This window comes from Trachemys scripta, chromosome 1 (genome assembly GCF_013100865.1).
Source record: "Trachemys scripta elegans isolate TJP31775 chromosome 1, CAS_Tse_1.0, whole genome shotgun sequence".
Classification (NCBI taxonomy): Eukaryota; Metazoa; Chordata; order Testudines; family Emydidae; genus Trachemys; species Trachemys scripta.
The window spans coordinates 280,172,843-280,185,729 of record NC_048298.1 but is presented as its reverse complement, the minus strand read 5'-3'; positions in this window follow the sequence as shown (position 1 = coordinate 280,185,729).

The window sequence follows — 12,887 nt, the reverse complement described above, 5'->3', positions numbered from 1 at the left end:
AACCATCTCTAGACTTGGTCGTTCATCAGGTATCTGACCTTAAATCTGTCACTGATCCAGGACTGATTATTTCCTATTCCTTGTACTTTGCAAACCCACAAAGAGATAATTTCATCCACCAATGAAGTGCAGCCATCTTTGGGCTGAAACACAGCAAATGTTTAACAGAGCACAACACTACAACCACAGTTTCTGGATGAGATGTGAAGTACACATTATCCAAGTGGCACTGTCAAGGAAATGTAATGGGTAAATATTAGTCCTGGTCCTGGAAATTGGCTGAGATGGCAAAGTCAATGTCCGTTCTCTTGCAAAGTCTGTCATAGGGCTTTTATGGAATGTAAGTGTTCAGGACTTTGGTTTTACATCTGCCTATCTTATACAATTCTAATGTGCTCATCACTATGTTATCTAAGCACCACATCATCAAAAATCACTCCAGCACCAAGATAAGGCATTTGATCAATATTGATTTAGAAGGAGTACAGTCACCCATTTGGTCAATGGTATCTGGATGTTCCTTGGAGGACTCCATTCCAATTATTGACCCAGCCAAGCTTGTGATATCCCTCAGGATCACAGTACAAAGAGGCATAGTTTCAGGCTATCTATATTAATACAAGATAGCACTCCGAGTCTCACTTGATACAGCAACCAGGACACTTCAGCAAAAAATACAGACACAAGGGAAAGAGAGATAGAACAATGAAAAGTCTGTGATTCTATGAAGACAAACCACAGCAAAAGATATTCAGGGCAGCTGTGTTGTAGCTTTCAAAGTAAATAAAACAAAATGAGTGTAAGACAAGATTCACTTGAACTTGAAGTGATATATCTTAAAAAATCAAGGGTGGGGGGGAGACAGTAAATAAAATTTCCTTAGATACAGATCAGCAGCTCTCTGCAGGATTGCTTTACAGTAGTGTCATACATCCAGATCCGTTTTACTTATATTTCTGAATATCATACAATTTAACACATGCATTTTATAAGCCTACTAAACTACAAATGATACATTGACAAACCTGTTTTCAGGTACGATACTCTGTACTTCTGTTTGCTGACAATATATTCTATTTATGTAGTTGGTTATGAATTGCTTTAAGTCATCTGAGCTGCATGATTCAAAGATGTTCATATTTCTCCCCTTCCCTGATGGCAAAGAACTACTTTTCTTCCTCGATCTTTTCAAAATTATAATTAGGCTAGATCCTTGCCTCTGTACTCATTCATCATTCTCTCCTATTACTCTTATCACTTCATAGGGCTTGGGAGAATTGGCTAGTAACATCACCACTAAGTCAAATTTGAAATAAGGCTATCAAAACAGGCAGGCTTAAATGTCAAATCTTTGGATAAATTATCATTGTACAGAATGGGACAAAGTTGCAGTTAGAGGGAAAAACCATAAGCCTTGTGAATCCTGTTCTGCACCTCTTGCATTTTTCTCCTTCTGCAGCCAATTTTAAGGTGCTCATCAAGTGGGAGACAAAACCAAGGAGGATTCATTGAAGTTAATCATATTATTTATGTGAACACTGCTCTATGCTGGTTAGTGTACTAACTGTTTATTATGGGGTGTTAAAATGGGATATCATTGTGCCTCAGCACACTCCTCAGCACTGATATGTGGAATCAATCTTAAAAAGAGCTGCCATCACAAATTGTGACATTACAATTTTCTGTCATGAAAGTGATTATGCTGTTATAAACACCAGCTTGCAGCATCACAAATGAATCAGGCAGTAAGAACAGGCTGAATAGAAAGGTTTCCACACTGACCACATATCATGGCAATCAGAAATGATAATAAAGGAATCACAGAAAGCAAATGACAATTAAATAGATTATTAACTTGTGCTGCTTTACAAAATGTTCTGGAGTGCACCGAGGGTTCTTTAACGCTACTGAAGTTCTTGATGGCCCTCGTGTTAATGAAGGTGATGAAAGTTATCAAATCATAATTGTCTGCAGACAAATACAAAGTAATCCCATTCATTGTCTTAACAAAACAACTTGCTGTTCACAGAACCATCTATGCCTCTTCCCCAAATTTAACTAGGTCCTACAATGGTAGGGGAGTGGAATAGATGACCTCTTTTAACGGGGGCTGCGGGAAGCGGCGCGGGCAAGGGATGTGCTGGCCGTGGCTTCCCGCCACCCCCATTGGCCTGGAGCAGTGAACTGCGGCCAGTAGGAGCAGCAATCGGCCGAACCTACCTACATGGCAGGTAAACAAACTGGCTTGGCCCTCCAGGGTGCTTACCCTGGCGAGCCGCGTGCCACAGGTTGCCAACCCCTGCTCTATGGTAAGACTAATATAGTGATCCATGAGTTCACATTAGTTACTGGCTTAGCAAAATCTAATTATAGACTATATCACCATAGTCTGCACTATTTTCTGACAATCTGACCTGAGATTGGCTCTCACAGTTGTGAGTCTCTCCAGATAGCATGATGGTTGCGAAGGCTAAAATTTCCAAAATGTAAGTCATTTAGGAGCCTATATCTCATAGAATGTAAATGAGATTTAGACTCCTTAGTCACTTAGTCACAGTTTTTACAAATTGTATCTTAAGTGCACATGAAAGTGACTTCCTTTCCCTTTTCTCTTTGAGACAGCAGCATATGAAAAAGACAAAGGTATCACTAAGTGGGGAGGACAGTTGGGTAAGCACCCTGGCGGGCCAGGCCAGATTTATTTACCTGCTGACGTGGCAGGTTCGGCCGATCGCGGCCCCCACTGGCCGCAGTTCGCTGTCCCGGGCTAATGGGGGCAGTGAGAAACTGCGGCCAGCACATCGCTTGCCCGCTCCGCTTCTCGCTGCCCCCATTGGCCCGGGACGGTGAATCGCGGCCAGTGGGTGCCGCGATCGGCCGAACCTGCCATCTCAGCAGGTAAATAAAACTGACCCGGCCCGCCAGGGTGCTTACCCTGGCAAGCCGCGTGCTGAACACTGCCGACCCCTGGTCTAGTTGCTTGGGAAGTGTTATAGGAGCATAATAAGAATGTTAGTAGGTTTCCAACAGTAGACTTCATGTGTCTGTGATGTCCATGTGTTGCAGATAGCAGATTTAGGGATGAAGCTTGTGGTCATGGGGAAGATTTTTCAGTTCTATAATTTTGCAGTAAAACTTTCTGTCATGCTTTCTGGAGTGGCTCACAACCATGAGTGCCTTCCTCAGGACAGACCATCAAAAGAAAGGCACTCACCCCAAACTGGTATGTTCTATAATTAGATTTCACCAACCCAGTAACAAATGTGAACTCCTGAATCAATATAACAGTCCCCCTTAGACTCACCAATCTATCTTGTCACTTAGGCAAGCTGGACTTAGTGATAAATGGTCACTTGCACCAAAAGAAATCACAAAATATTCAGACCCAAGAGACCAGTCACTTACTACAGATCAATTTGTATCTTAGATCTCAGAACAAAGACAAAGCCTGTAGCCCAGGGGTCGGCAACCTCCGAGGGATGTACTGGCCGCCGCTTCCCGCCACCCCCATTGGCCTAGAGCAGCAAACCGCGGCCAGTGGGAGCTGCCATCGGCCGGACCTGCAGACGTGGCAGGAAAACAAACTGGCTTACCCTGGCGAGCCGCGTGCCAGAGGTTGCCAACCCCTGCTGTAGCCACTCCTTTAATAAATGATCTAAAGGTTTATTAACTAGGAAAAAAGAAATAAGAGTTATTTACAGGTTAAATCAAGCAAACGTATACATACTCAGGTATTACCATCTATGATTCCTAACAATGACAGAGATGTGGTAATCTGTCAATTCAAGATGTCTTCCAGGGTGGACCCAGGCGTAATCCCTAGGGCTCTCTGCCTCTCTGTGAGTGTTCAAACAGCAAAGAGATGAAAAATTTTCTTCTGACCCTGTTTTATCTTTTACATATGGCCTTCCAGTCCATGAGATGAGCTCCCTTGCATATAGCATTTCCAAGGTGTGATAGGGCCATTCACCAATCCTTTGTATTGTGATGTTTCTTAATACAGGTATGACAATCATTGTTCCTTCCCCACCCCCCTGCCTGTTTAATCTTGATAGTTTTTAAGGGCGGGGGGGTGGGGAAGGAATAACAATTGTCATGCCTGGATTCACAAGATCAGAGCAAACATTTTTAAAATTATAAAGCAAAACTTACATATTTCCTTATAACATGGAATACAGCCATTACAAGTGAGATTAATGCAGGCAGCAATTTACAAGCCTTTCATAGAGTTTAAACACTAAATACATTCTTAAAAGACTAATACTTAATTTGAACACAACTAACATACAGGTGAGCTGGTTTGGTTTCCAGCTATGAGTTTGTCAGTTCTTAGTTAACACCTACAGGCTTGATTTACAAAAATAACACTTACAAACACTGCTATCCAAAAAATGACTGTTATGAACTTTGGCCCTTTACTCTGCAATTTGATGGTCTCTGTTACCCATTGGGTGATTCTCACCCCTACTCCTGCCACTTTATGCAAGGTCAGAGGGTAGACCAGTGTGAAGGGGTTCTAAACGACCTGTATCCAGCTAGGAGAGGATTCCCTCAGTGCAGGATCTGAGGAAGATAGCCATAGGTTGCCTTTCAACATCTCTCTCACAAACTCAGGTGTAGGGGGAATGCCCAGAGAGCAGCTGGGTGAGGGAGGAGCATATTGGGGTTCAAGCTAGTGTACGTAGTGCTATGAAGATTCTGGGTAGCCCTGGGAGGCTGGGCCTTCAGGGCTTAGTTACTCTAGGGGACTAACCAGCTTCTGGAGTAGCCTACAATCAGGATCAAACAAAGATGACTTAAAACTATTTATCTCCCCAGGTTGGGAGTCCAGTGCTGAACCTCTTAGAGGCCTGGCACAGAATCTCAAAGCTGGTGATTAGGAGAATGAGAACAGGGACCTGACATGATGAATAAAAAAGAAAAGTGCCTACAGTAACAGTATAACAAAATTACTTACAGGTTTAGAGAGAGTGCTACAACATTATCCTTCTTCCCCCAGGTTCATAAACATTTTTCTTAAACAATACTCTGAAATGTCTTATGTGGGATAAGACAACATGTCCAAATGGAACTCATCCAATTCTTCTTCCACTAGATTTTCATAGGAGCTTTAATGACCTCCACTCATACAAATGGACTGCTTAATGCATAGTAGATTATTATTAGTATGAATCAATGGGAGCCTTTGACAGGCAAAGCCTTCACGGATTTGCAAAGCGACTAATAAAAATCACCTTGGTACCATCTTCCCTTTGTGAATCACTGATCTTTATGAAGTCAGAATTAATTAGTGGGAAATGAGATGAGAAATTCAACCCCTAATATATAAAGTGGCAGGGCTTTTAAAACCCTGTTTTGCCCCAGTTTCTCTCCTTGCCTGCTGTCCCTCTGCTACCAAGAGCATAAGAAGAACTCGTTAATGGAGAATCTAAGAGGGTGTTATGAGCCTTCCTAAAATATGTATACTTTCTTTTACCATAAAATCCCTTAATTTAAATATTCTTTGGTGGTACAGAGGACTATTAACTGGGTAGAGATCTGGCCACCATGGAGCACGTGTGAGGCTACTTGTACTTTAGGATCTGAGGTAGGTAATCTCCACAACATTACAAACTTAAAAAAAAAAAAAAAAAAAAAAAAAAACCTAAAGGAAACTGCAGATTTAACATCAAATAGCAGTGGGATAGTATATAGTCCCAAGCACAGCAAGGTTTCCTCCCAAGTAAAAAAAAAATAATTCAAACTAAAAATGGAACATTCAAATTAAATACTGCTTGACAAGAATATTACACTGCTGACTAAAGTGAACAAGAGCTCACAGATAAAAATCAGAGCTCCACTACCTCATCACATTGAGGCACGGCTTTCATATTATCTGCAGGGAGCCCTGTTGAGTTCAGATTTTATCTTTAACTGCAAATTTCCATCCATTGGAATTTCCATCCATTCCTTGAAGGCCAACCTATAAAGTTCATTTGCTATCATTCTCCAGGTGAAATTTTGTAACACCATAACTGTATTATATGGAAAGTATAATAATCCATTTTTATCAGTAGAAAAACAAATTGTTGTAGACTCACACCACCTCCTCAAGTATAACCAGAGCCCATGGAAAGCAGCCAACTTGCTGATCCACATGTATCTGCTAAAATTGCTAAAGCAGAATAGACAATAAGCAGGGGAGCACACCAGAGTATGGAAAACCAGCAGGTTACCAACAAGGTTGAAGAATACAAGCATTTTTTTACCTCAAGTACTAATGGCAACTTCAGGGGAGGGAAAGTAATAAACTGAATCAAAAAATTTATTGGTTCCACTCAGCTGGGTATTTTACCTGAGGCTAAATGTTGGTCATGTGTTTTGGATGAAGCTGTGATTTGACACATCGTTTGGGATTGTCCCTTACGGTCCCCTTAATGATATTTTTTGAGAACAATTGTCTTGACACTGGAAACTAACATATAAAAAAGAACCCAACAGCTCTTATTCTTGGAAACACTAAATCTTGTCATATCCTTCACTGGCAGAATCAGAGATAGTTTCTAACTCCATGTTTGTACAGTCTCTCACAAAAGAGCCATCGGGGATTCTGGGAACTACTGCTCTTTAAATAATAACAGCAGAACTATGACTTCATCTGGAAACCATTCCTGGACTTCAGATTTTCGCTGTCTTTGTGGGGGAGCCGTCTGCTAATTTGCATGTTTGATGTGTACATGCAACTGAACAATCATGGTTCTTTTCTCCAGCTTTTTTCTTCTTTAATTTATTTATTAAATTACTTACCTACATTTGATGGGGTTTATGTTTTCTGTATTCTGGTGTCTGCTTCATGCTTACCCTTTTACTCTTGACCGCTGAGAAAATTATGGGTAAAACTGGATTGTTTGTCAATAACATCATGGCATCTGTTGCATTTTGTACCAGTTTATATTTTATTGATAAAGTATAATGTAGGGCTATGTAACCTACTTAATATTTAACATGAGTTCCTATTTTAATGTGGAATTTGGTGAAAAAATAATTAAATTTAAAAAGTTATTTTAAATTTTAAAATAATTATTCAGATTTTAAAAGTTTGAGTAGTAGTTTCAAACAGTTTGGAGGGATTTGTATTTGTGGGAGGATTTGCAGCATATTTTTAATATATGTATTGCTTTTCTGTGAAAATTATTTTTTTTTCTCACTAGAAGTGTTGGCTAGACCACTCTGACCACTGTATTCCTGTATATAGCCAATAGAAAAGTGCAGCATGGGCAGCACCAAAGAAAGCTCTCCTACACCGTCCACACCAATGTACTTCAGCATTCGCCGGCAGAGACTACATATGACGGGGTAAAGGTAGTTTGGTCTCCAGGCCTATTGAGTTTGTGGCCTTCCTGCTTCCTGACTACCAGCAACAGTGACATGGTGATGATGGATTTGTAATCCTGTCTCTAGAAACTAGGATGTGATTTTCAAAAGTACACAGTATCACCTAGTATTGGCCTAGCTCAGCTCCCATTGAAGTCAGAGTGAGTTTCACCATTTATTTCAGCGGGAATAGAATTAGCCCAATGCTAAGTGTTTTTGAAAATCCTGCCAGCCAGAAAGGCTGTGTGTCCCATTACCAGTTCTCTGAGCTATCTAATTTCTCATAATTTTCTTAATATGTGACAGAACCTAGTAATGTCATATAACTTCTCACGTGCCAGTGTGCTTAAATAAATAACTATTTCATTATACCTCTCACCCAGCGAGAAACCTTTTAAATGTGATCAGTCAAGGTTACTAAAACTTCCAACCTAAGTATCACAGAAAGTGCACCAATGGCTTCAGTCAGGGGACAAAAAATAATAGAAAGTAATTTAGAAAAGTCTGTATGCCTAGTTAGCCAATGTCTGGGGAAAACTGTAAATGTCTTAACTATGTTACCCAAGATAGCATAAAAGCATTGACCTTTAAAGGACCACATAATTGTATATGTGTACACACACACACACACACACACACAATTACCTGAAGGTCTTGCAGGGGACAGAGTAAACCATGATTGGATACTTAGATAATCATTCTTAGACTTGAAGGCCTTATAGTCAATTCCCTTGATTACAGAGGAATCTGGGGAGCAAGCAGGAACCCTAGGAGGGGTGATTGGGGAATGAGATTTGGAGGGAAGCCTGAGGAGGATTAAATTAACCTCTGTGAAGTGCTTTAGTAGAGGTGCTAAAAGATTTTAACAGAGACCAGTTACTAAGTGTTTTGAGATGGGCCTTAGCTAAGGTGCTTTAGCTTCATCTTATGAATCAGTCAACCACTTACTGATCTCACAACCCCCTTTTTATCTTTCAAAGATAAGCCTCCTAATAAAGAATTTAGAATTAGTATAAGTACTAATTATCCTTAAACCAATAAGAAATGTGAGAAACTAATTAGCTCAGTAAATCTGATCTCTGTGAAATAACTACTCCCTCCCAAGGGCAGTTCTCCACAGTTTGGGGTGTGTGTACAGTATGTACCCCTCCCTTCTCACTTTTGCCCCATACCACTGTCCTCCATTCTCCTCTCCCCATGGCAGGAGCTCTCTCTGTCCCCCATTTCCCACTGTGCAAGGGTTTCTGTGTACACCCTATTTTACCCATCTTCCATACAAAGGCCGTTATTCCACATCCCCACCCAGGTCAAGGACTCTCTGTGTCCCCCATTCCTCCCCTCCTCTTATGCCAAAGGTTGTGTGTGCCACTCATTAGCCCCTCTGCCACCTGTCAGGGGATCTGTATGTCCTCATTCCCTCTACTCCATACCAGGACCCCCCATTCCCCTCTTCATGCCAGGAGCTCCCTATACCCCCTCTCCCCCAATATTTCTTTTTTTCTCTCTGGAAACTAAGTCATTCCTAATGCTGCATTGGAAAAACAGGCAGAGCTGATATGCTCGTGGAGAAGGTGTTATGCTGGTAGGTGTTAATGATTGCCACCAACTGGTTCTTTGATCTATAAACAATTCATACCTGATTGAAGCTGAAGGATCTACTAACCAAAAGCATGGAGCTCCACGCATCTCCATTTCCTCCTTCTGGTTTTCTGATTTTCACAAAAATCAATATGGTTTTGCCCACTGATGCCTAGAACAGTTTCTGAAATTGGGGAATTGATCTTATGTGACATTCAAAAGCTATCACATTTAATCTAAACCAACAAACTGGCTGAAAATCACATTTTGTGATTCAAATTTAGGAGTATTTAGAACAACCAGAGGTGTCAATAAAGAAACATGCTGGAGTTCTTTCCGAACCACCTGCTTATATGACTGCCACGACAATACTATCTGCACCTTACAGGTATTAAAATTATCCTCACAGCATCATTGTGAAATAGAAAAGTGTTATCCCAATTTTACAGGTAGGGAGTTATAAGTGACTCAGCCAAGGTCATACTGGAAACCTGTAACAGAGGCCACTATTGAATACAGGTCTCCTGAGCCCTAGTGCACCACATTAACTATACAACCAACCTTCCTCTCTATCTGCTAGATGACTATAGCAGACATCATCATTGTATTTCTTAAAAGGATTGGTGAGTGGCTGAAGGCAATTTGCATAAAACAAATTGTAAAGAAGAAATGGAGGAGCCAATCCTGGCATCGAAATACCCTGTCCAATTTGGATTGCACAAAGATGGTTTAAGACTGAATTAGAAAGTAAATCAGCAATTACCCTAACATATTGTAAGCTTACTGGCTCTGTTATACCATAAGAATTTTTGTAATGGTCTCAGCATATTCCATATTGTGACTCACTTCAGTACTTTACATTGGTGCTCTTCTCAGCAAACAAGTTCTCCCTTTCTACAGAAGCAGCAGCAGCTTTTATTATATCATTCTGTTTTTTCAAAATGGAGCAAGTCTCCCAATTAATGTAATAATCCTCTGCCTTCTTTTTTGTCAGTTTTTTTAAAAATAACAATTAATCAAAATGAGGGTCTGTTTACTACTGCAGAAATTGAATCAAATTCTACCTTTAGCACAGGGTGTGCTGAGCTCTCTGAGCAAGATGTCATGTTACACCATTTCCTGTGATTCTATTTAATAGAGTTAAGGATCTGATAGGCACTCAAATATTATAGTGGTGGGAGCCATATAAATATTTAGATTGGGTACAAGAGATTTCGTTTCAGGTCAAATTAACAACATGTGTTTTATTTATTTACAGTAGACTACTGCCACTTTAGAACAAGAAAATGAACAAAGTACATATTATATTACTTGCAGAGTCCCCCATGCATGAAATAGTGACTCAATTATTAGCTAATTGTCCCACTCTATTTGGCACTGGTGGGGCCTCAGCTGGAGTACTGTGTCCAGTTCTGGGCCCCACCCTGTAGGAAAGATGTGGATAAATTAGAGAGAGTCCAGAGGACAGCAACAAAAGGTTTAGAAGATCTGACCTAGGAGGAAAGGTTAAAAAACTGGACATGTTTAGTCTTGAGAAAAGACTGAGGGGGGGGGAACCTCATAGCAGTCTTTAAATATGTTAAAGGCTGTTATACGAGGACTGTGATCAATTATTCTCCACTTCCACTGAACACAGGACAAGAAGTGATGGGCTTAATCTGCAGCAAGGAACATTTAAGTAAGATATTAGGAAAAGCTTTCTAACTATAAAGGTAGTTAAATTCTAGAATAGGTTTCTAAAGGAGGTTGTGGAAATTCCCATCATCAGAGATTTAGAACAACAGGTTGGACAAACACATCTCAGGGATGGTCTAGGTTTATTTGGTCCTGCTTTAGAGCAGGGAGCTGGACTAAATGACCTCTTGAGGTCCCTTTCAGCCCTATATGTCTGTGATTCTACGATTCTTCCATTCTTCTTGTTTGGGCAATTGAAAAGGACAAGACAAGAGGGGTTAGACAAGAGGGGTTCATTACAGAATAAATGGTCTGGTTTCAGTATCAACTCATTAGCTTCTGGAACTGGGCCACCAGCCAACAACAAAGTGACTTTATCGAGGAATTTTTTTTGGTCAGTAAAATGGTCAGAATCCATTTTTATTCTTATTGGATTAACGGTAAATGTCATGAGCAAGGCCACGGCGGGGAGGGCAGAGAATATCCTTTCAGCAGTAGCTGTGGTGTCTGGAGGACTGAGAGGGGGTGGGAGAGCAAAAGGGTCAAATCTCAGGAACCATGTGCTGGAAGAAAGGGTCCCAAATTACCAGGGTATTTTTTTTAAAATTAGACATTTACAGTCATGGTGCATCTTGTAATGACCTTCCATCATGAGCAGCCCCTTCCTTCTCCCCTACTCCACTGATGACTGAGGGTTCAGTGTTTGCTTATGCTGATTCGATACCATGGGTCCAGTTTTCCAGTTCCTCACTCAGCACTGAACCCTGGAATCTGGCCTGAAGGAAAACACTGTAGCAGCAAAAAGAGCATTCCAAAACTAGTAACCATCTGGCAAGGAGATGGAGTCTGCAATAGGGAGAATTCATAGTCATTGCCAGGAGTAACATGATCCTAAAAACTTTAATTAATAACATGTAACACTGCTTTTCATTTCAGCTGCACTTTTCATCAGAGGTTTATCTGCATTTCTGCACAAACATATCTTAAATAACCCTCCAATATACAGAGGTCAAAGTGAAAAGAAAAACTCATTTTTAAACAATAACAACACCAGCATGAAATATCAGTCACAGTAGAATGTGCACAGCTTCATAAAATAACCGCCTCTCCATTTTTCCTTATCTGAACATAAGAATGGTCATACTAGGTCAGACCAAAGGTCCATCTAGCCCAGTATCCTGTCTTCCGATAGTGACCAATGCCAGGGTGAATGAACAGAGTAGGTAATCATCAAGTGATCCATCTCCTGTCGCCCATTCCCAGCTTCTGGCAAACAGAGACTAGTGACACTTCAGAGCATGGTTTTGCATTCCTGCCCATCCTGGCTACTAGCCATCGATGGACCTATCCTCTATGAACTTATCTAGTTCTCTTTTGAACCCTGTTACAACATCCTCTGGCAAGGAGTTCCACAAACTGACTGTGTGTTATGTGAAAAAATACTTCCTTTTGTTTGGTGACCTCTAGTTCTTGTGTTATGAGCAGGAGTAAATAACACTTCTTTATTTAATTTCTCCACACCAGGCATGATGTTATAGACCTCTATCATGTCCCTCCCTTAGTTGTCTCTTTTCCAAATTGAAAAGTCCCAGTCTTATTAATCTCTCCTCATAAGGAAGCCATCCATACCCCTAATCATTTTGTTGCCCTTTTCTGCAAACGTTTCCAAATCCAATATATCTTTTTTTCAATGGGGCGACCACATCTACATGCACTATTCAATATGTGGGTGTACCATGGATTTTTATAGAGGTAATATGATATTTTCTGTCTTATCCATCCCTTTCTTAATGATTCCCAACATTCTCTTTGCTTTTGTGACTGCCGCTGTACATTGAGTGGATGTTTTCAGAGAACTATCCACAATGACTCCAAGGTCTCTTTCTTGAGTGGTAACAGCTAATTTAGACCCCCTAATTTTATATGTATAGTTGGGATTATGTTTTCCAATGTGCATTATTTTTATTTATCAACATTGAATTTCATCTAACATTTTGTTTCTCAATCACCCAGTTTTGTCAGATCCTCTTGTAGCTCTTTGCAGTCTGCTTGGGACTTAACTACCTTGAGTAGTTTTGAATCATCTGCAAATTTTGCTACCTCACTGTTTACCGCTTTTTCCAAATCATTTATGAATGTGTTGAATAGAATTGGCCCCAGTACAGACCCCTGGGGAACACCACTGTTTACCTCTCTCCACTCTGAAAACTGACCATTTATTCCTACCCTTTGTTTCCTATCCTTTAAACAGTTACCAATCCATCAGACGAGCCTCCCTCTTT